Genomic DNA, 25,633 nt, shown 5'->3' with positions numbered 1-25,633 from the left:
TTTAGAGGTTTTTAAGGCCTGGCTTGACAAAGCCTTGGCTGGGATGATTTAGTTGGGGATTGGTCCTACTTTGAGCAGGGGGTTGGACTAGATGACCTCCTGAGTCCCCTTCCAACCCTGATATTCTATGATTCTATGTGTTAGTGTAAAGTTGTGTCCATGCAGAAAAGCTTACAGGACTGGGGCCTTATTTTACAGGAGGGTGTCTGCTCTGGAATCAGCATTCTTAACAATGGGCGGTATCACTATTACAGAGCCCATTGATAAATACTAGTGAAAACTTTAACCCAGGCTATGGGCTGTAAAGTTAGAGGCTGAATGGAGGATGATAGATCCATACTAGCATCTGTATAGCATCCAGTATTGCAGTCCCTATGTAGGTAAACTCCCCCTGAAGTCATCGCTGAGATTTTTCATGTGGGTAGAGTTATATCGGGGTAGAGGTGTACAATAAAAGTCTTCATTTGTATTATCTCCTCTTAAGGTGTTTGTTTTGTATAGGTTAGTATATGTATGATGTTACCCTATTAGCATACACGTTAATTTGCCGTTATGCCGGCTTTGCAGTTAGAGGTCCTATTCGGAACTTCTTGGATGTTGGTGTTAGCTATGTTTTGTGCTGGGGTCAGCTGTGTTTTGTGGGTGGCTAATGTTAGTATTTTGGACAGAATTCCCCCTTTTGCATGCTACTTTTAGTTTCCTATAACTCACAAGTTACTTAAGTATATTTATACCAAAGGTTATAGGCCTTAAGCCTTGCACTATTTACTAAAGCCAAATTTTACAGGATAAAAGCTTGTAGGTTCCTTCCATTACTACTAAACACAATAAAGCAAAATAACAAAGCAATAAATATAATACACGTAAGCTGGGCTACAGGCACCCCCTTGGTAGGGTGAATTGCCAATGAACCCTATCACCTAAATTAGGGCCTTACTGTATGTTTAAAGCCTGTGCCTTTTATACACTAGATGACTGATGGAAGCACCATTTGCCCAATTAAGATGTGGGTATAAATGCCTGTGGGGTGTAACAACATTTAATGTGACCTTACACTTAATTGACCATAAAAATAATTTGATATTTGGTTATTATCATACTTGTCGCTTTTGATAAATGTTACCCGTTATATACTTGGTTAACCAGGCGGGTTACCAATGGTGAAGATGACGGATTTTGTTGTTACCTTTTTTTTTTGGCCACACCGCACTGTGTTTACCTTAGACATTACTTTGATGTACTGATTTTTTTGTTAGAACACCAGGCCATTAGTGAAACTTTTGACGTTGGGAGGAATACTACCAAAGGAGGCACATTGCTGTAGACGTTATTTTTGAGGTGACCTGCTGAGTGGAGCTGCCAAGTGACCAAATACATTCTTATCTGGATTGGACCCAGTTAAGGAGGTACCATAATGGCATTTTAGTTAAATAAGAGTTTTAATTAGGGTGTAGTGTCACAGACCCCGAATTTGAGCTGCCCTTTGTAGAAAGCAGTGGCATTTTTTAATAAGGATTAGACCAAGTGGCTTTTTTTGTTTTATATATAAAACCAACTTTAATACTACTAAATTGCAACTATATATTTTAAATTAAATGTACAGCTTTTAAAAATCCATAATTATGCTATATATGTATACTGTATGCATAAATTGATATTTGACATATGGTTTTTATGATATTTTTGATATAAATGTAGCCACCTTTTACCCTGAAGTTATTGATGAGAGGATGGGTTTTTTTAGGTTACTACAGGTGACATGGTTACATGTGTTAGCTGAGGGTTACATCTTTACTTGGTATAGCCTTTTACCATATGTTTAGTTTTTATACATATTATATTTTAAGACACACACATATATATACACGCACACTGATGATATTAGTTTAGGCAATAATCTTAATACTGTTAGTTTTGACTATGGTACCAATGTACCAAAGAGTGTTTTTGCACCAGAGCAACAAAAGTGTTTTTATATTAATTTTTTTTAAGTTTGACATACTGGGGATGAAATTATATGGCTTTAAGGAAGGCACCAATGTACCGAAGAGTGTTTTTATATTTTTTTAGCCCATGGTTACTTTAGCATTAAGAGTTTATTATTTGGAGGTTTACAACAAAGTTTTTTGTTTGTTTTGTGGGGAAGGGATAGGTCAGTGGTTTGAGCCTTGGCCTGCTAAACCAGGGTTGTGAGTTCAGTCTTTGAGGGGGCCACTTAGGGATCTGGGGCAAAATCAGTACTTGGTCCTGCTCCTGAAGGCAGGAGGCTGGACTCAATGACCTTTCAATGTCCCTTCCAGTTCTAGGAGATTGGTATATCTCCTATTATTATTATTATTTTTGTTTGTTTTACATGGTACAGACACTGGAGCTTGTGAGTTTGCCTTTTTGAACGAATTGTTAGGACCTGAAGACTGCTGCAGAGGAGGAGCAATGCTGTTAGCATAGTACTGTAAGATGGATTTGGGTTCTTTTTGAGGGTTTTGTTCTGTTGCTGAGCACCTGTAAAGAATTTTTTTTTTTTTTGGTACAGCATAGTGAGATTTGATGTTATAACATTTACTAATTTAGCAATTTTAATTTTTTTTTACTATTTTTAAACAAAATATTTTACAAGGGCAAATTTACAAATAAAAAATAGATAAATAATAAAAAGATTACTTTTATTAAATATATATATCCCCCCCCTTTGTTGGGGTGATAACTCTGTAGTTTAATACCAGGTTACGTTAGCTATATTATGAGAACCAAGCAAAATATATGACATTAAACAGCACTATAGCTATAATATAACTATTAATGTTACACTAATAGGAAGATGGTTTGCTTAAGGAACTTTTGAATTGTAATTTGGGTTTTTGCCAAACAACTGGCCAGATTGCCTGACAAATTTTAAATTAAAGCTAATAATAAATATATGTAAGAGTTCATTTTACATCAATTGTTTATTGAGACAAACATACCTATATTTTTGACTGATTTTTGCAAGGATTGAATCACCCCAGGTGTCAAAGAAGGACAGACACCATGGTGGTTAGATTTTAATTTTACTGTTAAAATAGTGTGGTACCACAAAGAAACTGACCTTAAGTCTGACCTTAGAAACCTTTAAGGAAGGAAATTTTACCACCTTTTTAGGTAACCCATTTTAGTGCTTCACTGCCCTTTTAGTGAAAAAGTTTTTTTTAATATTTAACCTAATCTTTTCACTGCAACTTGAGACCATTACTTTTTGTTTTGTTAATGTGATTATTAAGTTAGGAACCTGCTTTTTTTTAATCTTTAGATTCTAGATTAAAACAGAAATGGGTGGAAAAAGAGTTAAAGCGGGTGCTAATTTTTTAGGAAATATGAAGGCACAATTGTAATTAGATTAATTTTACATTTTACATTGATGAATTAGGACCTATAACAATAAGCGCAATGTATTTTGCGGGTAGCAAAATTTGCTACATGTTGAAGAAGCTTTAACACTTTTTTAAAGTAATGATTTCTGCATAAAGCAAAACGATTATATGTTGCCGACTTTTTTTTTTTATAGGGTAAGTTTGGAGTTGCAACTAACCTGATACCTATTTATGGAATAATACACAACTGATTAGTTAGATTAAGAAGGTATGTAGATGCTTGAACTTGTTTTAAAGTCATTACCTTGCTTGCTTTTACCACTTACAGGTTAGGAGTAGTAAAGGTTTTTTTTTACCTTGTACATGCACATTAGACATACTGGACATAACCTTTTTTTAATTTAAAAGGATTTTTTTTTAACAACATTTAATTGCTTATATTTTAAGATGAAAGTATTTGGCTTACTTTTTTTCTCCTCTAGCACTATTGCTGGAGGACTTTTTATATACGATTAAATGTTTAGGGGTTTTTAATTTTAAATATTTGTTGTTATTTAGTTATTAACTAAACTTGAGTTAGAAGCAGTTTGCTTTGCCTACTTTTTTTTTTTTTTAGCACCGAATACAAAAGCACTTTTTCTTTCTAGCGACTGCTAGAAAAGCCCTAATGATTTTGCTGCTGAGGATTTTTTTGACATTACAAGTTAAGGCACAGAAACTGTTGGCTTGGTGAAATACATAATATGGGAAAAAGGCATGGCTACAAGGTTTTTATGACCCACGAGGGGAACAAATTTTTTGGTACCTTTTGGTAAAGGTTTTTTTATTTTTTTTAAATACCTTTTAATTAACCATTTTTACGTTATTATTTAATTTAGTTTTTTGGTATTTTAACACCCTGCTTAGGTGAAAGTTGGACTTGTACTTACAGCTGTGCTTAGACTGTTTTGTAGCATTTATTTATTTTATTTATTATTAACTACTTAATTAATTTGAGTTATTACTTACCAACTTTACTTTTTTTAACTTTTATTTAAAGCTTACATAAGTTACATGACACATACACACACATATGCATACAGTATATAGGGACGTTTTACCTTAAATAATTAACCCCTTAACTGGTTTAACAATTACATAAACAAGTTTTAAGAAAAACAGAGGGGAGGGGGTATTTGGTCTCTCTCTCTTTTTTTTGATGGGTTAACTTATTCGTATAAAGAAAAGCTAGACAGCCTTTAAATGATAATAGCCACCACTCCCCCTATTATTTAAAATAGGTAGCTAAAATAACATGGTATTTTGAATTGTTGACTCTTTTGCAAATGTTAAAGGTGTGCTCTCAAGATAAAAATAATATTTTGGATTCCCTGCCTCTGTCATAAAAACATAGAATTGTAGGACTGGAAGGGACCTTGAGAGGTCATCTAGTCCAGTCCCCTGCATTCATGGCAGGACTAAGTATTATCTAGACCATCCCTGACAGGTGTTTGTCTAACCTGCTCTTAAAAATCTCCAATGATGGAGATTCCACAACCTCTCTAGGCAGTTTATTCCAGTGCTTAACCATCCTGACAGTTATGAAGTTTTTCCTGATGTCCAACCTAAACCGCCCTTGCAGCAATTTAAGCCTGTTGCTTTTTGTCCTAGCCTCAGAGGTTAAGAAGAACAATTTTTCTCCCTCCTCCTTGTAACAACCTTTTATGTACTTGAAAACTATCATGTGTCCCTGCCCCCCCCAATCTTCTCTTTTCCAGACTAAAGAAACCCTCAAATTTTTTCAATCTTCCCTCATAGGTCATGTTTTCTAGACCTTTAATCAATTTTGTTGCTCTTCTCTGGACTTTCTCCAATTTGTCCACATCTTTCCTGAAACGTGGCACCTAGAACTGGACACAACACTCCAATTGAGGCCTAATCAGCGCGGAGTAGAGCGGAAGAATTACTTCTCGTGTCTTGCTTACAGTACTCCTGCTAATACATCCCAGAATGATGTTTGCTTTTTTTGCAACAGTGTGATACTGTTGACTCATATTTAGCTTGTGATCCGCTCTTACCCCCAGATCCCTTTCCGCAGTATTCCTTCCTAGGCAGTAATTGCCCATTTTGTATGTGTGGAACGGATTGCTCCTTCCTAAGAGGAGTACTTTGCATTTGTCTTTATTGAATTTCATCCTTCAGACCATTTCTCCAGTTTTTCCAGATCATTTTGAATTTTAATCCTATCCTCCAAAGCATTTGCAACCCCTCCCAGCTTGGTATTGTCTGCAAACTTTATAAGTGTACCCTCTGCCATTCTCTAAATCATTGATGAAGCTATTGAATAGATTAAAATAGAAAGAACTATAAAAATCTTTTCTTTTTTTTTAATCCTTTCTGCTTTCTGACTTTCTATGCTTCACTTAGCTTGGGGAGTGAACCTAGCTGAATCACTTTCACTTGGTTTCTCATGCATAGGGGATTGCCAGATATGTAAATCTACAAACTTTTAACTGATTTAAAAAAATGATAAAACATTTCTTCTTCTTTTGAGTGAAATTCACCCCAGTGCAGTGTGTCCACATGAGGCCCGTGGGACCATTTAAGTCGTATATCTCTTAATTTAGAACTTTAATTTGCCTGAAGCTCTGATTTTACAATGAGTTCAGCATGGAGTGGTGCCTGTGGCAGTGCAGAGACCTGCTGATTAAAGTGGGGGTTCCATAGGATGACCAGATTGCAAGTGTAAAACATGAGGACGGAGTGGGGGGTAATAGGTCCCTATAGAAGAAAAAGCCCCCAAAATCTGGACTGTCCCTATAAAATCGGGACATCTGGTCACCAAGGGCTTCATGCAGGCACAGGAGACTATCTGTCTCTAGTTTATTTAGGATTGGGGTTTTAGTTAGTAAGAAGCATATTGTGCAGCCATTATACATCGGGGTAAGTTTTGCTCATAAAGTTCCTGATCCTGCATTGGGATTCACAACTGCAGACCTAGATGACTGCAGGAGCCTACATAGGCTCTGGGAACTTTAATTATGTGTGGATTGTCCTGTTCAACTTGTGATTCAAGCACATGCTTAAAGTTTAGCATGCGCTTAACTGCTTTCCAGAGCTGAAGCCTTAATATTTGTGTCTAAACTATAGTTAAGGCCTTATGTATGTGTATGTGTGGTAGGGGTGTGGTCGAGGGGTTCGGAGTGTGGGAGGAGGCTCAGGGCTAGGGCAGAGGGTTGGGGTGCGAGGAGGGAGGGCTCTGGGGTGGGGCTGGGGATGAGGGGATTGGGGTGCGGGAGGAGGCTCAGGGCTGGGCTAGAGGCTTGGGTGCAGGGAGTGAGGGCTCTGGGGTGGGGCCGGGGATGAGAGGTTCGGGGAGAAGGAGGGGGCTCAGGGCTGGGGCAGAGGGTTGGGGTTCGGGGGGGGTGTGAGGGCTCCAGATAGGGGTGAGGGCTCTGGGGTGGGGCTGGGATGGGGCTAGAGATGAGGGGTTTGGGGTGCAGGCTGCCATGGGTCTGCAGTGGGGAGAGAGGACTCCCCCTAGTCCTTTCCCTGGCCGCGGCAGTTCCGGCGGGGCGGGGCTGGGCTGTGTCGGGGGAGGGGCTCCTCTCCCCGGCAGCTCTGGTGGGGCTGGCCAGGCCAGGCCAGGGGAGGCGCTCCTTTCCCCAGCAGCTCTGGTGGGGCTGGACTGGGCAGGGCCGGAGGAGGCGCTCCTCTCCATGGCCACGGCAGTTCCGGCGGGGTTGGGCTGGGCCGGGGGAGGGGTGCCTCTTCCTGCCTGCGAGGCCACGCGGCCACACAGCTTACAGGGAACTAAGCATGTCATGCTACCTGTTTTCTCTTGTTGGATGTTTTCTTTTTAATATACGAAAATAGAAAATAAATGTTTAAAATGGTTAGCTATTTATCTTGACATTGGCAAGCAGAATATTCAGTGGTTGCTGGGATGGATTTGAAGATTAGAAATTGACGATCTTGCAGTGGCTACTTGATGATGATAGCCAGCTCTTAGATCTCAGAGTATTGCAAAGGAGGTCAGTATCATTATCCCCATTTTACACATGGGGAAATTGACGCACAGGGCCATGAAGTGACTTGGGGAAGGTCAGTGGCAGAGCTGGGAGTTGCAGGTGTCCTGAATCCCAGTCTGGTGCTCTGTCCATTAGGCCACATTGCTTCCCCACGTTTTATCCCCTAATCATTATATAATAAGACACCCAAACACAATAGCTCTAATGAACAAACAGCTATTTCCACCAAATGATCAGTTATTTTGGCATTTTAAAAACATTGCTTTGCATTTTTAACTGGCATTCTACTTCTGCTAAGGAGATCAATATAAGAACCACACTTAACAGTTTCCTTTACCTGTATTGCTAATAATACCTAAGATTATAAAAGTATAAAGAATTAAATACCAGTACATCTGATTTACTTGTACTGCTTGCAGAGTGGGAGAGTGGGTGTCCCTTGTTTGCATTTCTCTTGTCCATTAAAAACTAACTGGGTAAATTTCATCCTCTGGTTCTTGTGATCTGGCATGATGCTGTTGGGTCTAGATTTCCTATACTTTATGGGAGTGTTCAGTTAAAGAAAGCGAGCTGATTTTTTTAAAAAAATCATCCTGTCTAAATTCACTCTGATTTCCAGCCCGCAACAAATATTTTATTGGCAATAAAATTGCAAAGTCAAAGACAGGCTGAGAAAGTTGGAGTGTTTATGTACACATATTTGTAACTTTGTTTTGCAGGATTGGGGTCTGAATTGATAAAGGAGCACATTTTAAAATCCACTGTACTTTGGTTGTGGTGGGCTTATCCTCAGTAGCTATTAGTGTTGACTGCTCACTTGCTGTGCTATTTAATCAAAAGATTGCTGGGAAGGAGATAAACTTTCATGCTTCAGGGCATGAGCATAAAATGATGGGGGTTAGGAAGAAACTTTTCCTATACACAGGTTACTCCATAACTTGTTCCTCCAGGGATTCTTGCACCTTCCACTGAAGCATCTAGAACTGGCAGTGGTCAGAGATAGGATATTAATATGAATCACTACTCTGATCCAATATGACAGCTCCAATGCAATTAGAAAATGAATTGTATAGTTAAGTCTGGGAGGGATGGGTGCAAAATAAAACTACAGTGTTTATTCCAACTTCCTCTTGGACGGGGTATCAAACTAAGGGCTTGTCTTCACTACCGGGGTAAGTCAACATAAGTTATGCTACTCCAGCTACGTGAATAACATAGCTGGAGTCGACATAGATACCGTAGTATCTTCACTGTGCTGCGTCGACGGGAGGCGCTCTCTGGTCGACTTACCTTATTCTTCTCAGAGAGCTGGAGTACTGGGGTCGACCGGAGAGGGCTCTGCCGTTGATTTAGCAGGTTTTCACTAAACCCACTAATCGACCCCCCCGGATCAATTGCAGAAGCGTCGATCTCCCCATAGTGAAGAGTAGCCCCAAGGTCTGGTCTACACTACAGACGTATATCAGTATAACTACATCACTCAGGAGTGTGACAAATCCCCACCCCTGAGTGGGGGTGCTGGAACAATTTTTGTAGTGGGGGCACTGATAGCCATTGCCTTGTAAATAATGGAAACATTCCCCCACCCCCAGTTCCAGCACTTCCATCCCTGAGCAAAGTAGTTATATCGGCCTAACCTTGTGTAGACAGTGCTGTGTCGAGGGGAGAGTTTCTCCCGCCAACATGGCTACTGCTTCTCGGGGAGGTGGATTTACTAAGCCGATGGGAGAGCTCTCTCCTGCTGGCTTAGAGCATCTTCATTAAAGTGCTGGAGTGGCACCAGTGCAGTGATTTAAGTGTAGATGTGCCCGAAAATGCAACATTTGTTGTATTGCAGAGTTGTAGTCTTAAAAAAAAAAATGTTGATATGAAATGTCATTGTTTTAGTGCTTGTTGAGCAAATGCTTATGATGGCTTATGTGGGTATTTTTTGTCATACTATCTTTATAAATTCTCAATAAAAGTGCAAATTAATTAGCTGTAAAGTGTTTTGTGCTCTTTATTGTGTAACATTTTCATTTTGTTTTACACTCATTCCCCACGCTAATTAGGCCTGTATATGGCAAGAGGCATGGCCCCTACTACAAAGATCTTAAAAATCCGTTAGGCAACCCTAGAACATTAAGTTAGGGAAAACATAAATTTAAGTCTTGTTCTGGAGTTCTGATACTTTAGAATTCAGACTCGGGGTTCGTTTACATACAGAAGTTGCATGCGTTTAACTACACTTGTGATGTTGCTGCATTGATTTAATTGAACTGGTTCAGCAGCATTACACCGTTAACTAAAATCAGTGCAATTTCTTTATTTACACCCGTTCTTGCTTAGGACACAAGGAAAGAGTACAGAGCACAGGAGTGAAAATCCCTGGTTGAAAGCAAGGTAAAATAGGTGGATGTTGAAGAAGCGCGTGAAGACACTTGACACTGATGAAGAGCGATGTTTTGAACACAGGGAGTAATGTGTGTGTCTGTGTGTGTAATTACATGATCACATTATTTTTTTCCTACGGGACCCCGGCCTCATTCAGTGCCCAGGATGGACAGTGCACACTGAACGAATAATATTTTTGTTTTATTTTCATCGTTCAACGTGTGGCCCTGGGCTTCTTTTACTGCACATTATTCAAACACTGCTGTGAATACGGAATCGTTAATTTCCTCATAAACTTTCATATGCCACTCATCCCTGTAGCATCTGAGTGGTTCACAAACGTTACACAAATGTGTCTTTGCAGTACCCTTGTGAGGTAAAGCAGTGACGTTATTCCCAATTTACAGATGGGGAACTGAAGTACAGAGACATCAGTGTCAAATGTCCACTAATTTTGGGTGGCCAGTTTGTGGCATCTAGGACCTGACTTTTCAGAGTCCTTTGCCTTATGTAGCACTTGATGTGTTTATGACACTCCTACTGACCACAGTTGGGAGTGCTCCGCACTTCACTAAACCAGACCCGAGTGGAGTAAACTGGCTACCCAGAAAATGAAGAACGTGCATTCAGTGATTGCCTGTGAACATTTTGATTTGACTTGCCCAGCCTCACACAGGAGCTCTGTGGCAGAAGCAGGGATAGAATCCAGTTCTCTAGGGCAGCCTTCAGCTTCTTTAACCATGACATTATCCTTTCTCTTGCAGCAGTCCCCTGCATCATTCAGCACACACCTTTCAACTTCTGCAGTAAACGAGACAGGGGTTCTACAAACAGTTTCCTTCATTACACAACCCTGATTCATCCCTAAAACAGGTCTCTCCTGTAGAAAAAATACTATCTTAGATATGGGATTGTCTCTTCTATGCTCTTAGTCTCCCAGCTTTGTTCCTATGCCCTGTGCCACATTGACCCTGGCTTCTCGGAGGAACAACTGCAGGGAGAGTCATGCTCAGCTGGGATCTGGAGCAAGTTCTTTGCAGACAGAATCATTTGAGAATTTAGCTGCTGAGCTCTAGCAAGTCTCTATTCTGTACGTGCAAACAGAGATTTTCAGAGGCTCCTAATTTAGACAAATTTGGGTTGATTTTCATGCCGATGGCAAAAGACACAATCCAAACCAGGGCAAATTCTTGCTCCAAAGCATGGAAATGCTAAAATTTCTCAGCAAAACACTTGTAAGAATAATTTAACATGGGCAAACAGTACAGAATCATAGGGTTAGAAGGGACCACAAGGATTGTATACTTTCCCCTAACCTCATTCTGAGAAACAGCTGAACCATTTTTGTTGAAACTGTCCAGAAAAATTCAGCCCGAGATGGACATCCAAGTTCCAGCATGGAACATTTCAGCACAAATGGTTAAGGTTTGGCAAAGTTATAAGCAACTGAAAAGTGGGTCTTTACTAGAAAGTGTTGGGCAACCTTCACTCTAGGTGTTGCTACCTGTATATCTTATAATATGGTAACTAAATTGCTGTGGCTCTGTTTCTATATAGTTTAAGATGAATAAGCATATCCTATTAACAATTGGAAAGCGCTCCTAGATCATCCATAACGTCTGTCTACAAGCTCAGAGCTCCTGATGGAGAAAACTTCAGATGCTGCACTTGGTTCTAGCCAAAAGGCTTTTGTTGTGCAATTTGTTTTATATTTAAATCTTACGCTAAAGACATTTAAAAAAAAAAAAAGGCGCTGCCGTTTATCTGTTTAGTAATGGGAAAGTTAGATGAGACTCTGCAAGAGCCTAATAGAACTGTGCTGACTCACTGGCTAACATCTTATTTAATAAAATGCTGTGCATGACTGATTTTCTTAGATCGCTATTTATTGCTCTTTCATCTGCCTTGAAATGGGAACTGCAGACACTGATCAATTGAGTTTGTATAATTTTACTGTGGCTTTTGTAAGTACAGTACCTCTCTGCTAAAATGTGCATTTGTAACTTTTTGTAGCAGTACCACTTAGTGAATACCTCTCTCCTTTCCTTATTGCAGATGGATCTGCCACTTATGGGGGCTATTTTATCTCTCTACAGTGGTAAAAATATAAAAGGTAATAATTGGAGATATACCAATCTCCTAGAACTGGAAGGGACCTCGAAAAGTCATTGAGTCCAGCCCCCTGCCTTCACTAGCAGGACCAATTTTTGCCCCAGATCCCTAAGTGGCCTCCTCAAGGATTGAACTCACAACCCTGGGTTTAGCAGGCCAATGCTCAAACCACTGAGCTATCCGTCCCCCTGGTGCTGCCACATGTATGGATAATCTGGTAACATTAGGAGATCCCCCATTTAAGGTGCTAACCTAAAAAGCATTGTGTGAAGGTTTTTTGCTGCAGATCTTTGTTAATGGTAATCAAAGCAAACTTTTTATGGTAGTTACTGTTACAGGCCTGTGTGAAATCTGGATCTGGAGAGTTAAGTAGATGATATCACTGATTAGCAAAAATTATATTGTCTGATATGCAGCCTTCCAGGTGCTGTTCAGCGTCATGGCTTAGAGCAATTTCTTCCCTCACTGTGTTTCTTAGCGTCTTAAATGTAGTTTGAAAACTGTATCCTTTGAGCAGGCATTTTGTGTCTGTGGCCGTTCATGCAGTGACAGGACCTAATGAAGTAGCCGTTGTTTACTAGAAGACCTGGGTGAACGTTGATAATTGGTTCACAAAAAATGTTCCTTTTGACCAGTTTTATTTATAATTATTTGTGACAACTTCAGTCTTGTAGTCCTTATTGGTGCTTTTGCCGGAGCTGTGAGTATAAACATATTACTAAATGAGTGGCAGTGGCTTTTTCATGATTCCTAAGCATTGTGGGGATTTCCTTAATGCCACCAGCATTTGGAGTCAGACCCTCAGCAGGTCTCGATGGTCATTGACACCCACTGAAGATCTGCCTCATTAAGAAATCCCTTCTCGGTTTAGATGGTGCCTTTTTACTTTATTTTGTTAAAAGCTGCCCCGTCTGAATGCACATTTGTAGTTGTAGGAATGGAACATTGTCCTGAGAGTCAGTAAGTTCACAAATACATCCTGCCAGGTCTGGGTATGTCCAGTTTCTTGGCTTGTGTATCAGTATCGCTTCAGATGGATGGATGAGCTTCAGAAGGTCTGGGGCTCGGTGCTCATTCTGTTGAAGTAAGTGGGGATGGAGTAATGGGCAGTTGACTAGCGATAGTAAAGTTCACTGGTAGAACTATCAGTACGTTGAGTCCAGTGCTGGAATATTGACTGGTATTGTAGCTCAGGCCTGAAGTGAATCAGCAGAACTGTTAGCGGGGAAGCATGCACAGATCTGCCAGTGCTATGTGGCCTTTATTGAGGTTCCTAATGACAACCAAGGTCAAAATGTTAAAACTTTTGATACTGAAAATGATATTTAGGCAGTCAGATATATGTGATGTTGATTTTCAATGTGCAAGAGAACCTGCAACTTCCATTAAATATAAGGGCCTGACTGAAATTAAGTGGCAAACTTTTGGTATTCACATTTGAAAATGCTGGCCTCAGGCTTTTCACTACTCTGCTTTGAAAAAACAACTGTTTCTTCAAAATAAAGTACTGATCATTCAACATAGTGAAGTTTCATGGTTATTCATTTACTATAACTCATTCTCATCCTAGCCAAATGTCAAAACTGGGCCCCATTGAAATGAATCTTATTGAGTGGTATAGAAAGTATTGTGAGATTATAATAAGAAAGGGTGCTCAACTCTGAATTTCCCTTCTATGGTACAGGGATGTATGACAAATCTATCTAGATGCTCTTTTCCTCTGATTTCTAGCATGAATGAAAAACCAGGATGCAAGTGAAGTACTCCGCTGACAGTATATAATACTCAGGTGAACTATCACTAGAGCTTCAGGTAGATGGAATCATCCCTGCAGTAGAAGTGCAGAAAAGATTCCATTTTCTCTTGTTAGCTTCCCATGTACATCCGTGCATTTCAATCACAAATGCTCTCATTTCCGCCCAGAGATACATTTTCTCCTTTCCTCTTTCGTTGCTCTGGCCTGGATCTGCTCTCCTTCCCCATGATGGCTTCCTTTAATATCTAAGTGTGGGAGAGATTTCCATAGCATCTTCACAACCTGCCCCATTTCTCACCTACCTCCCCAGCCAGGGTATTCTCTCCTTCCATTCCTATTCATTTTCCTTTCTCACAGTCCATTTTTCTATACTCTTTTTATTATTATTAATAACTTGTATTGTGGTAGTGCTTAGAAGCCCCCGTAGTGGACCAGGATACGTCTCTGTTGTTCTAGGTACTGTACAAACACAGAACAAAGAGACGGCCTCTGCCCGGAAGAGCTTACAATCTAAGGCCTTGTCTACACTGGAGGGAGGGATCAATCTAAGTTACACAACTTCAGTTACGTGAATAGCATAGCTGAAGTCGACGTACTTAGATCAACTTACTGCTGTATCTTAGCGGCGGTAGGTTGACTGCTGACGCTCCCCCGTCAGTGCTGCCTGCGCCTCTCGCTCTGGTGAAGTACTGAAGTCGACGGGAGAGAGCTCGGCGGTCGATTTATTGCGTCTTTACTAGACCAATAAATTGACCCCTGCTGGATCGATCGCTCCAGAGGTAAGTATAGACGTGCCCTAAGTATCTCCTTGGTTACCCACCAGTCGTCACCATCAGTGTCATAAAGGGCAGCATGCGGAAAACAGAGGCTAAAGCTTTTCTTATCTAAATGGAACTTCTCTTCTCCCAAATCTCAAAGCTTTAATCTCTCTCCTTTGGCCCATCTGACAACTCCCAGGGGCTTCTTCTTACCGGTTCTTCAGTGACTCGAAATCTGTATGACACCTGTAGCCCTGCTCAGTGGGGCCTTCTGCCAAATGCATTTGACCTCCCCTGCCTTCGGCTACAGGGGAGGAGGGGAAGAGGAAAAAGCATCCTTACCAGAGATAAATCGCATGCTTACTCAGCAAGATCAAGGTATGACAGCTTATTGTGGAGCTTGTGCTAGCTTGACGCTGAGCAATCCGTGTAACCGTTGGAGTGTATACTGCTGATTTGGAGGCAGGGCGAGTAATGCATTTGTCCATTCAGTTGTGCTCTTTACATGCTTGACTGGCTCCACATACACCAGTCTTACCCACCCTCCATTCCTTTCCTGCCTCGAGCTCTACACAAATACACAGAGAGCAAACCTCAGAGGGCAGCCAAAGCATTGCAAAAAGACTACTGGGCATATGTTCTGACTTCACGGAAAGCTGTTCTAAACCTACTCTTTACCTGTTGTAGGGCTGTGTGTGACACAGCTGGTAAGGAAACCCCTTTGTGTCCCCGTGAGCACTTTTTCCTTCCTTTTTGTAACTAGCAGCACTGCCTTAGAGCGACAACCCCTTTTTCTGCACTGCATCTCAGCCCGCAAGGGGTTAAAATTGTCAGCTACAGTTATTTTCAGCCCTCTCTGCCCCGTATTTCCAGGGCCTTTCAGATCCAGGCCCCATTTCCTCAGCTTTACAGTGTCAGATCTCGTCATCCCACATTGTGGCCACTGTGCTTCTGGTCAATGAAAGTCTGCATGGGAATGTCCTTGAAGCCTGTTCAGAAAGGGGCTTATTGTTGAGTGAGGATCATCATCATAGCTTGTTGCTCTAAACCCGCAGCCAAGTTTCGGTGTGATCACTTATCTCAAATAGCTCCTTGCGAGTACAGGAGGTTCATGGAGGGCGCTGCATCAGGCAGCATTCAAGGGCTTGCTTGCCTAGGCTCTGCGCATTGACATTTGGGGTCATTCCTCAGCTTCCACGTGGTCATATTGTCACCAGTCTTTGCCACCCTAGCCCGATTTAGAGTACACTAGTGTTTTCGTTCGAGGTCAGTGCATGGAGGGAGTTGTTCTGTAGCAACCAGGTTCTCTGAGACTGCAATAGAAGGCATAGACTTTGAGTGAGGAGACTCTCCCTAGCGGCTCAGCATGCTACCACTCCATCACTTGCCTGCCTGGGCAGGTTGGACCTGGCTGGCTATTGTATCTGGTCTCCTGCATGGCAGTGTGCACAGCGCTACTTGAACTAGGCAGGAGTGACCACTGACTCCCTGGTTTGGTAGCTGGGCTGTGACCCTCGGCTCCTCACACAGTGTTTGACAAATAACTCTGCATTAGCGGTGTCATTCCCTGGGCCTCTTTACATCTTGCCAAAAATATTTACTCTCTTGCAGAACAGAGTTTACTGATGAGAGAAGGCAGAGGGAAGTGCAAGTCATCCAGCAATTCAGACTCCCTCATTAGGGCAGCAGGGGGTATGTCTATACTGCAGTGTAAGCCCAGGGTTTGTAGAACTCAAATTAGCAGACCCTGGGTTTGTTAACCTAGGGCTTGAGCATTTACACTCGTTTGTAACCTCAGGTTAGGAATTGTTGAATCTGCACTGCATTGTGTGGGCCCAAGTCCAACCACCATTATCCCAGATTTCCTAGCACCCTAGGAAAAGGAGAGGGTGTGTTTAAGTCCGGGAGTGTCTGAAGGTTTGCCTCTGCACCCAGAGGGCCTGGGCAGCTGAACAATGAGTTCCAGCTCTCACGATTTGTGGTACTAGACAGCAGATCTGTGCCCTGAGAGTAGGCCTAGGCACACACTTGAGACTGGAGCAGTGGTTGGACTCCATTCAGGTTCTGTTAACTTAAACCACTCTGTAATTCACCTCATCGCAGTCTGGTGCATGACTCAGAAGGGAGTGCCCTGCCAGATCTGAGACACCATAGTCTGGACATCCAAGCACCACTGAACCATCTGGTACTGACGGTTCCATCCATAGTCTGGCTGTCAGAGAACCTTGGATCCTTCTGGTTCTGATGGTTCAGTCCGTAGTCCAGCTGTCCAAGCACCACGGAACTATCTGGCTCTGATGGTTTCATCCATAGTCTGGCCACCCACCTGCCATTCTCAACTTCCGAAGAGCCTTGTAATTCCTTCCTCTCCCCAGTTAAAGGTTCCTCACTGAAACATTCGCCTTGTGTCTAGAATAGCAGATGTGAGAAGAAATTAATGTTATCACTTATATTGTATATAACACTTCTGATTTTCAAAGCACTGTACAGTCTAAACAGCCACCATGAGAAATAGTAGGTATTACTCCCAGTTTTACAAATGGGGAAAACTGAGGTTGGTTTATATATGGCCGTTGAAGGGGTCAGTGAAGAACTGGGATTACATCACAATTTTCTGGTTCCCAGGCCAATGCACAGATCAGCCTACACCCGTGGTGTAGCATTATAACACTAGGTTTTCTCTTTAAGGAAACTTTAGTATGCAGATTGTTTTCAGAAGAAACCTCACAGTGGTTTTGGCACTGCACACAGAACATCAGAGTAGTGTGTTCAAATAAATATTTAAGCCAGGGATTTCATCCAGAGGGTGAACGGGGCATGTTTATTCTAAAACTTTCCTTTCTACATTGAATTGCTGTAGTGCTAATGGACTGAAATGTATGCACCTTTGGAAAATATTAGATTAGCACTGGCAAAACAAAATGTAATTTAATCTCTGTAGCTCTGGGTTTTGTGGGTTGCAGAAGCACTAAACTCTAGTTGCCTTTCATTTGCAAATGATTGTTGAGCCTTGGCCAGGGAAGAGTTCTCTAGTGGCTACCGGAAGTGGGATGGGGAGTCCAGAGATCTGGGTTGTATTTTCAGCTCTGCCAGTGACTTGCTATGTGAGCCTTTGCAAGTCACTTCAGCTCTGCTTCAAATTCTCAAGTTGTTAATGGATATAATTCACTAAATGTGTGTGAGATAGGGAAGCTTAACTGTTTCTGCAGTGCTTTGAAACCTTTGAATGGAAAGCACTACAGAAATACAAATTATATTATTTTATTTTATTAATTGCTGATTTCATGAGGGAAGCAAATAAGTTAAAAAGTTGGGGAGGGGTGTGTGTGTGAGAAAGGCAGCACTTTTGTGGTCCTGAATCATGATTGCAGTAACTGTTTCTTCTGGGCATCAGCATTTAGAAAATGAAGAAATTCTAGGCCAGTGAAGTGCCTGAAATTTATTTCTAGTGTCAGCAGGTTCCACTTCTTTGAAAAGGCCACTCAAAACCTAGCTGAATTCCTCCTCCTCCAGCCAGTGAGCTATGTGAGTGTAAAATAAAGGTAATCAAATATCATGTTTCATGGTTTAAATTGATGACTGCTGGAGTCAGGAAGGAATCTTTCTCCCTCCTGCTAATGCACACCATTGGACATTTGGCCAGCTATCGTCTTCTAAAGCATTTGGGTTTCGGCCACTGCTAATATTGATGAACCAGCGATTGGATATGTTATGGCGAGTGCTACATTGACCTGTTTGCCAGACCTGCTGTATTAGCATTCCTTTCTGTCTTGCCTGACCTCTTGTTTAGTGCCCAAGGCCCTACTTAACTTGCAATATTGCAGAAATTGCAGTTTCCGCAATATTAGGTTTCCACCACAGTTTTGACTGTGGGAGCTCTGCCATGCACGGGGCTGGCAGCGGGAGCCCTGGCCATCCCGAGGCAGAGCGCCTCTGCTCTCAGCCACAGGTGGCTGACAGTGGAAAATTTATTACTGCAAATAATAAGGCCCATTATTACTTTTCTGCAATTTTCCATGGCTTGTCCACACCTCAGCCGCAATTTTTTGACAATCATCCCGGGATTCAAGTAGGGCCTTATCAGTGTCCCCACTTGCTCTTATTTTTGGCCTTTTTAAAAAACCTTTTCTTAGCTTTAGCTGCTCTGCAGTTTTATGAATGGTGCAACTAAACATTAAATCATACGCGGTATTGATGAGTGGGTTGAGGAAATCCCAAATTTCCACACTAACGTGTAAATGTTTCACAGGGGCAGAATAGAAAATGTAACCACGTGTGTTGAACCGTGTGTGTCTGGTGGTGGTGGATTCTAATTCAGCAGACATTGGCTGGAAGGAATTGACTGAGGTTTGTTTGTGGAGCAACACAGTTATCCTTTCCAGGGGACAAGCATGCTGCCTCTTCACTGCTTATAACCCAACCAGACTGTCCAGATTGGTCTTGAACTTGAAGCGGGGGAATGCGCTGCTCTTGTTTGTTTAACTCAGATTCACCATGAGCCAGATTTGTCTGCTGTTGGTTATGAGCAATAATAATATGCCAGGTGGAGGGATGGGAGGGCCTACAGCTGTGATGTTACATTTCATAGTCTTCATCCACCATGTGCTTTAATTAACTTTGAGTCTCTGGATATTTAGTCTAAATTGTCTGGGGGAAATCTTTACAGCTCTCTCAAGTTACATGTCAATGACTTTTTAACTATATACTCTCAAGTGCTACATCATTTCTTTCTCTAATTGTCCATTTGCAGCGTCTTCCTAGAAGTTTTAAAAACTGTAATTGAAGAGCTGATATTGCACTGTGTACTCAGAATCCTGAACTCCCACTCAGTTCAGTTCTAATGTTGTTCCTTCGTGCTCTGCCTGCAGGGTTGGACCCACGTAGCGTCTTTCATCAAAGAATCTTAGAGCCCTTAATTAACCCTCATAACCTCTGCTTTAAAAGTGAGAAAACTGAGAGACTGAGAGGTTAACTGACTTGCTTAAGGTCACCCAACCAGTCAATGGTTGAAGTGGCAATAGGGCCAGGAGTCTTGAATTTCACTCTTCTTGCTTTGACTTTCCAGTAGAGGATAACACATTGTAGATCTTTAAAGAAAATCCTTTTTCTTTTTTAACAGAATTGTCCTTACCCTGTGTAATGAATAAGTCTTATATTATGGTGCTTGAATATTTTGAAAATCTAACTTTTCCCCATAAGTGCCATTCACTGTTTGCTTTTCTTTTATCTTGGGTAATGATGAGTCAGCGTCATTTCTTTCTGGTTAATTTCAGTTTCTGGCTGTTATATGAGACAGTTAAAAGGCTGGCAGAGATTTTGTTTGTTAAAGGCTTGAATTTAAACAGAGACACTCTCTTTTAATACAATCTCTAGGGGGAAAACCCCTCACTGGAACATTTCTGTCTGTCTTGAGTTTTTTAAAACTTTGTTTTTACCAAACTAAACTGTGATCCTGCTTTGATCTGACAGTGTCCTTTTATTCTACATATTTAGCATCCTTTATTAGTTAGGTTTTGAATATATGTAGAATCCTGTTATTCCCAACCAGAACTGAACACTTTCAAAGCAGGCCTTGCTTGCATGCTTTAAGCAACTTAGCAGTCATTGCAGCTCACCTTGTAAAACTGATAACTTCTTAAAAATCAAAACAGCCTTCTGAAACGTTAACAGAATATATGCGAGAACTTTAGTTGTAGCTCATGTCTGTACAATGCCTTGGTGGAATATAACACTATATAAAGACTGTTAGATATTTAAAATACTCTTATTTTGGGAAAAGCAGCTTATCTGAAATTCACTCATTGTTCATGTCCCTGCCAAGACCAGAAATTAAGATCTGTTCCCCTCCTGTATTTGAAGGCTTCATTAATGACAAAAACTGGGCTTTTTCATTCCGCCTCCAGGTTGTCTTGTGTAGGAATCTGGCTCTGTAGTCTTCATGCATAAGAAGCATTCAGATAAAAATATATATTTGGACGCAGTAAGTCTGCACATATACTATGCTAAAGACTTGTGTTCTAAAACAGGCCTTTGATAGATCTTAACAGGTATGATATCACTCGTCAATCAAATTAAACGCCTACTTGACATCCTCCTACTATTTCTCTGAGCCAGTTTTCTTTGGTTTGGTCACAAAAACGCCTTATGATAACCATAGCATCAAGAAAGACCCACCTCTCACATTCAGAGTCATTACCATGATATTTGTATACCGACATGATGTGAATGTTGCATGTATAGCTGTGGTGGATTAAAAACCATGCTGATGCTGTGTGCATAGGCACGGACTTTCGAATGTGCCGGGGTGGTCGTGCTCCTCCCGGCTTTGCCCCAGGCCCTGTCCCCACTCCACCCCTTCCCCCAAGGACCCACCCCCACCTTGCCTCTTCCCACCTTGCCCTTGCTCCGCCTCTTTCCCCACCCCTACCCTGCCTCTTTCCACCCCCTCCCCTGAGCGCACCGTGCCCTCACTCCTCACCCCACAGTGCCTCCTGCACTCTGCAGAACAGCTGATCCATGGCAGGCGGGATGCACTGGGGGGAGGGGACAGTGCTGACAGGGGGGCTGCCGGTGGGTGCTCAGCACCCACCATTTCTTTTCTGTGGGTGCTCCAGGACTGGAGCACCCCCGGAGTCGGCATCTATGGCTGTGTGTGTATATATAAGTGAACCCCCTTAGTGAATTTTTTTTCACAAACAATACTTTGCTATCAGTAAATCTGCACTAAAATCACTGTAGGAGCATTATTAATTATTTGTGTTACAGTAGTGTGTTTATCTTCAGTCAGAGATAAGGACCCTATTGTGTTAAGTACTGCATAGAAACAGAATCATAGAAATGTAGAATTGGAAGGAACCTTGATAATTCATCTAGTTAGGAAGTTTTTCCTAATGTATAACCTAAATTTTCCGTCTTGTTCTTGGATAAGGAGAACAATTTATCACCCTCGTCTTTATAACAACCATTTACATAATACTGTTATCCGTTCCCCCTCAGTCTTCTCTACTCCTGACTAAACAAACCCAATTTTTAAACTTTCCTTGTGGATCATGTTTTTTTAGACCTTTAATCATTTTTGTTGCTCTTCTCTGGCCTTTTCCCAGTTTGTTTTCATGTTTCCAAACGGTGGTGCCCAGAACTGGACACAGTACTCTAGTTGAGGCCTTACCAGTGCTGAAAAGAGTGGAAGAATTACTTCTCGTGTTTTGCTTACAATGCTTCTGTTAATACATCCTAGAATGATGTGTGCTTTTTTTGAACAATGTTACATTGTTGATTCGTATTTAGTTTGTGATCCATTATAACACGTAACAAAGAGAGAGTCTGTCCCAGAGAGCTTAGAAAGGACCTGATTGACAACACACGTGGGGTGGGAATGGATGGGAGGATGGGCAGAGCCGGTGCTAGGCAGAAGTAGACTTAGGCTATGTCTACACTTTAGCCTATGTCGGCAAAAGCTATGTTGCTCCAGGGTGTGAATATTCCGCCTCCCCGAGCAACGTAAGTTACACCGATATAAGCGTTGGTGTGCACAATGCTACTCTGTGGTAGAGCTTCTCCTACTGACATAGCTCATGCTGCATGTGCAGGTGGGTTTTTTAATGCCAGTGGAAGAGCTCTGTCCCATCAGCATAGACCGTCTTCACCAGGCATGCTGCAGCAGTGCAGCTGTATCAATGCAGCTGCAGCACTGTACATACAGACATACCCTAAGCAATTGCTTAGGCCGCCGAGCAGCTCAAAGGGGCCCCCTATTCATTATTAGTATGTGTTGTGGGGTGGAATATTCCGGCTTAGGACTCCCAGTAGGCTAGTGCTGACATTGGGGGATGGGGTAAGAGAATGAACAGAGTTGAGCAGAAAAGCGAAAGAGATCTGTCGAGTGTGTTGGATTGAAATAATTTCACGTGGTCTCTTGTACTTGTAGAGGTACATGTTCGAAACATTGCACAATTATTAAGTGCCTTGAGAGGTGGGCATAATGTTTACCGACCTATGAAATACGGGCACTGAGACACAGAGAACCATTTGAAGTGTAGGTGCCTAGATTTAGGGCCCTGATCTCATATTTGGGAGGTGCTCCAGCGCTCGTTGACTTCACTGGGAGTGGCAGAGGCTCCGCTGCCCAGAAATGTAAGTCATTTTTATTTAGGCACTGGAATAGGATTAGATGCCTTATGGTAGGCATCTGAGTTTGAAAACGTCCTAAAGCCATATTGGAATTTATTGGCAGAACCCAGAGTAGAAGTGTTCCTGGCTTTCAGCTCCAAACTCCATCCTCTAGACAAAGTTGCCTTGTCTTTAGGACTTCACTGTGAAGAGTTGTGCTACAGCTGAGCTCACTGTAGGCAAATTTTCCTGGGTTTTTTTTTTTTTTTTTTTGAGTTGAGATAAATCATCAGAATGTTTAATGTTTATATAAATGTAACATGTAATTGATCGGATGAAGATGGATAACTGCGGTTGTCAGGAATGGCCTCTATAACTCACTCAGAGCTTCACCACCTTTGTGAGTTATTGGAACTTTGAAAAGAGAGCTTCTGAAACAGTAGTGTACAGCAAGTGATGAGGGAAGGACTGTGCTTTCCCAGAGAGATGATGGTGGCATTAGAGCACCATCAGAGTGGTTCTTTGTCTCTTTCTCACCTGCACACTGTATCAGAGCATAGTAATACGGCATGTGAGAAGCATTGGTTCCCAAACTTGTTCCGCCGCTTGTGCGGGGAAAGCCCCTGGCGGGCCAGGCTGGTTTGTTTACCTGCCGCGTCCGCAGGTTCGGCCGATCGCGGCTCCCAGTGGCTGCAGTTAGCTGCTCCAGGCCAATGGGAGCTGCTGGAAGGGGCGTGGGCTGAGGGACGTTCTGGCAGCTGCTTCCGGCAGCTCCCATTGGCCTGGAGCAGCGAACCGCGGCCACTGGGCGCAGCGATTGGCCGAACCTGTGGACGCGGCAGGTAAACAAACTGGCCCAGCCCGCCAGGGGCTTTCCCCGCACAAGCGGTGGAACAAGATTGGGAACCACTGCTTCTCACATGCCGTATTACTAAGAGCACTGAACATGCTCTGATACAGTGTGCAGGTGAGAAAGAGACAAAGACCCTCCAAGAGCCGGTGTCAAAAGTATTGGAGGCCTGACATGTTTGATTTTCAGTTACAGAGCCATAACTGGTATGGGACTGGGTTACCTGACCTCCTCCTCTACCTGCAGTGGTGCTTCAGCTGGATTTCCCCCTTCATTATAATTTGGAGGGTGCTGTTGGTAGAATGTTCTCTGCCTTGGTTCCCACCCAGACTAGAGAATTCAAGTCCTTACACCACTAGCCTGTGGTGGTTTAGTCGTCTTTTTGGATGTGCTGGGCAGGGCTGGATGGTTTTTTAGTGTGTTTGTTATCAGTCTGTATCATTAGTATATTTGCTGGTAGGTGTTTATGTAAATCTTAAAGCTGGATGAGTGAGTAGCTTTCTGGTCTGCTGTGTAACGTGTATTGTTTGTGTGTAAAGTTATGCAATGGGTGTCAGTAGAGTTTTATAAAAAAGTGGTGGTGTAGAGGAGGATTGCAAGACCTGGCATAAGCAGCATCAAATTAGTTCCACAATGGCTGAACACAAAATTTCATCAATGGTATTATGTATTGGAGCCTTGTCTTTAGAAACCATAAAACCTGACCCCTGTACAGTGCAGTAACAAGGAAGAAATGTTGAGCAGTTTGACAAGATGTTGCTGACTAAAATGGCATAGACCTAATTTAGGGAGAGACCAGGAAAAACCCTTGAAGAAAAGTATAGCATTTCCGAGGGTAGTGGTTTTTGAAGAGGTAGAAATGTACTGCCTATCTCTTACTGGTCAGGGAGGAGATGGTGATAGGGTTTGTAAAGCCAGTTGTTGAGGAGAAGGATTTGGATGAATAGATGGAGCACCTCAAGGAGGGCTTTCACTCTGCATTTTCGAATTGGAGAACTTCCTTGCATGGTGCTTTCAGTATACAGGTGGCGAATGTCACTCTCCCACATGAGGAGACGTGGTAGTCTTGTCAAGAGTATGGAATGCAGTCTAATGGCTTTTGCTAAGGGACTGGATGGCATACTCCAGGATTCTGATGCCAGCTCTGCCACAAACTTGTGGATGTTGGGCAAATCACTTAATGTATCTATGCCTCTTTAGATGGGAGATGATGATAGTTACCTGTATAGAGGGAATAACCCTTCGTGTCTAACTTTAGTATCAGAGGGGTAGCCGTGTTAGTCTGGTTCTGTAAAAGCAGCAAAGAATCCTGTGGCACCTTATAGACTAACAGACGTTTTGCAGCATGAGCTTTCGTGGGTGAATACCCACTTCTTCGGATGCAAGTTGCATCCAAAGAAGTGGGTATTCACCCACGAAAGCTCATGCTGCAAAACGTCTGTTAGTCTATAAGGTGCCACAGGATTCTTTGCTGCTTGTCTAACTTTAGAAGTTCTAAAGTGGTCTGTGCCTGAGTTTGCTCTGTGTGTGTCATCTGAAGTGTGGGGACTTTGGTGGTTTAGCTGGAGGGAATCAGACATTTGAGAAAAATGGCAACATTTCCAAAGGGAGCATTTTAAAAATGTTTCTTCTGCAAATGTTAGTAAAGACTTCTCCTTAAAAGTAATGGGTAGAAAAACTCAATTGCCTTCTGAAGAATTAGTGTCCAAATTTAGTGCAATAAATTCAATCATTAAAGTGTGAAACAGGGAGGTTAGTCCTGCTTTAAGTATGAACCCCAGTACAACCCTCACTATGGAGGCTCTACAGACATCTCTTTAATATATATGTAGAGAGAGAAAAAACGATTCCTTCTGGGAAGTAGTAATTTTTTAGTTCAAAGCTAATTGAATAATCTTTATGGTGTCTCTATAATCTCAGGCTAATTTCAATTAATGAGATGGTTACTTGGTTTCACTTTTGTTTGACCCACAGTCTCCTCTCTCCTTTGTTTGTAGTTACTATTTTTGTGCTTGCTCGCTGTTACTAGCTGCCTAGATGGTTAGTGGATGATGCTCCCTGCTTTGTTGTTTTCCATGAATGATGTCTTCTGTTGAACAGGGGATCCGGTACAGGAGGGAAGCAGAATTACTTTCTTTTCCATGATTTTGAGTTCTGCCAGTATTGCTCTGCAGGGACCCTTTCTGTCCTCGTCAGTCATGATGGTTAATCCCAAAGGGACATAGCCTCCTTGCAGATCAAAGGCCACCTGTATCGCTCTCTGGCTAGGCCCTTGAGCTGGTCTGGTTTGATGTTCAGTCTGTGACCCTCTCTCTGCC

General features: G+C 42.1%; 1 protein-coding gene across 19 annotated transcripts in view; it reads left to right on the top strand.

Moving 5' to 3' along the window:
• TSNARE1 (t-SNARE domain containing 1) overlaps positions 1-25,633 on the top strand; it is a 667,577-nt gene that overhangs the window by 2,749 nt on the left and 639,195 nt on the right. For 13 of the 19 annotated variants that reach the window (XM_039525402.1, XM_039525408.1, XM_039525403.1 and 10 more), the window contains exons 1-3: positions 1,257-1,406; positions 3,542-3,615; positions 9,686-9,739. The exons of 1 other annotated variant lie outside the window; for it this stretch is intronic. The gene's annotated coding sequence lies outside the window, so the exon portion shown is untranslated. Of the gene's footprint in view, positions 1-1,256; positions 1,407-2,362; positions 2,453-3,541; positions 3,616-9,685; positions 9,740-25,633 lie in introns of those variants that run through there. 5 more of the 19 variants (XM_039525389.1, XM_039525388.1, XM_039525391.1 and 2 more) reach the window with 5 other exon arrangements.

Source organism: Mauremys reevesii, linkage group 2 (assembly GCF_016161935.1).
Source record: "Mauremys reevesii isolate NIE-2019 linkage group 2, ASM1616193v1, whole genome shotgun sequence".
NCBI classification, from domain to species: domain Eukaryota; kingdom Metazoa; phylum Chordata; order Testudines; family Geoemydidae; genus Mauremys; species Mauremys reevesii.
This window is presented reverse-complemented; position numbering and strand designations above follow the sequence as displayed.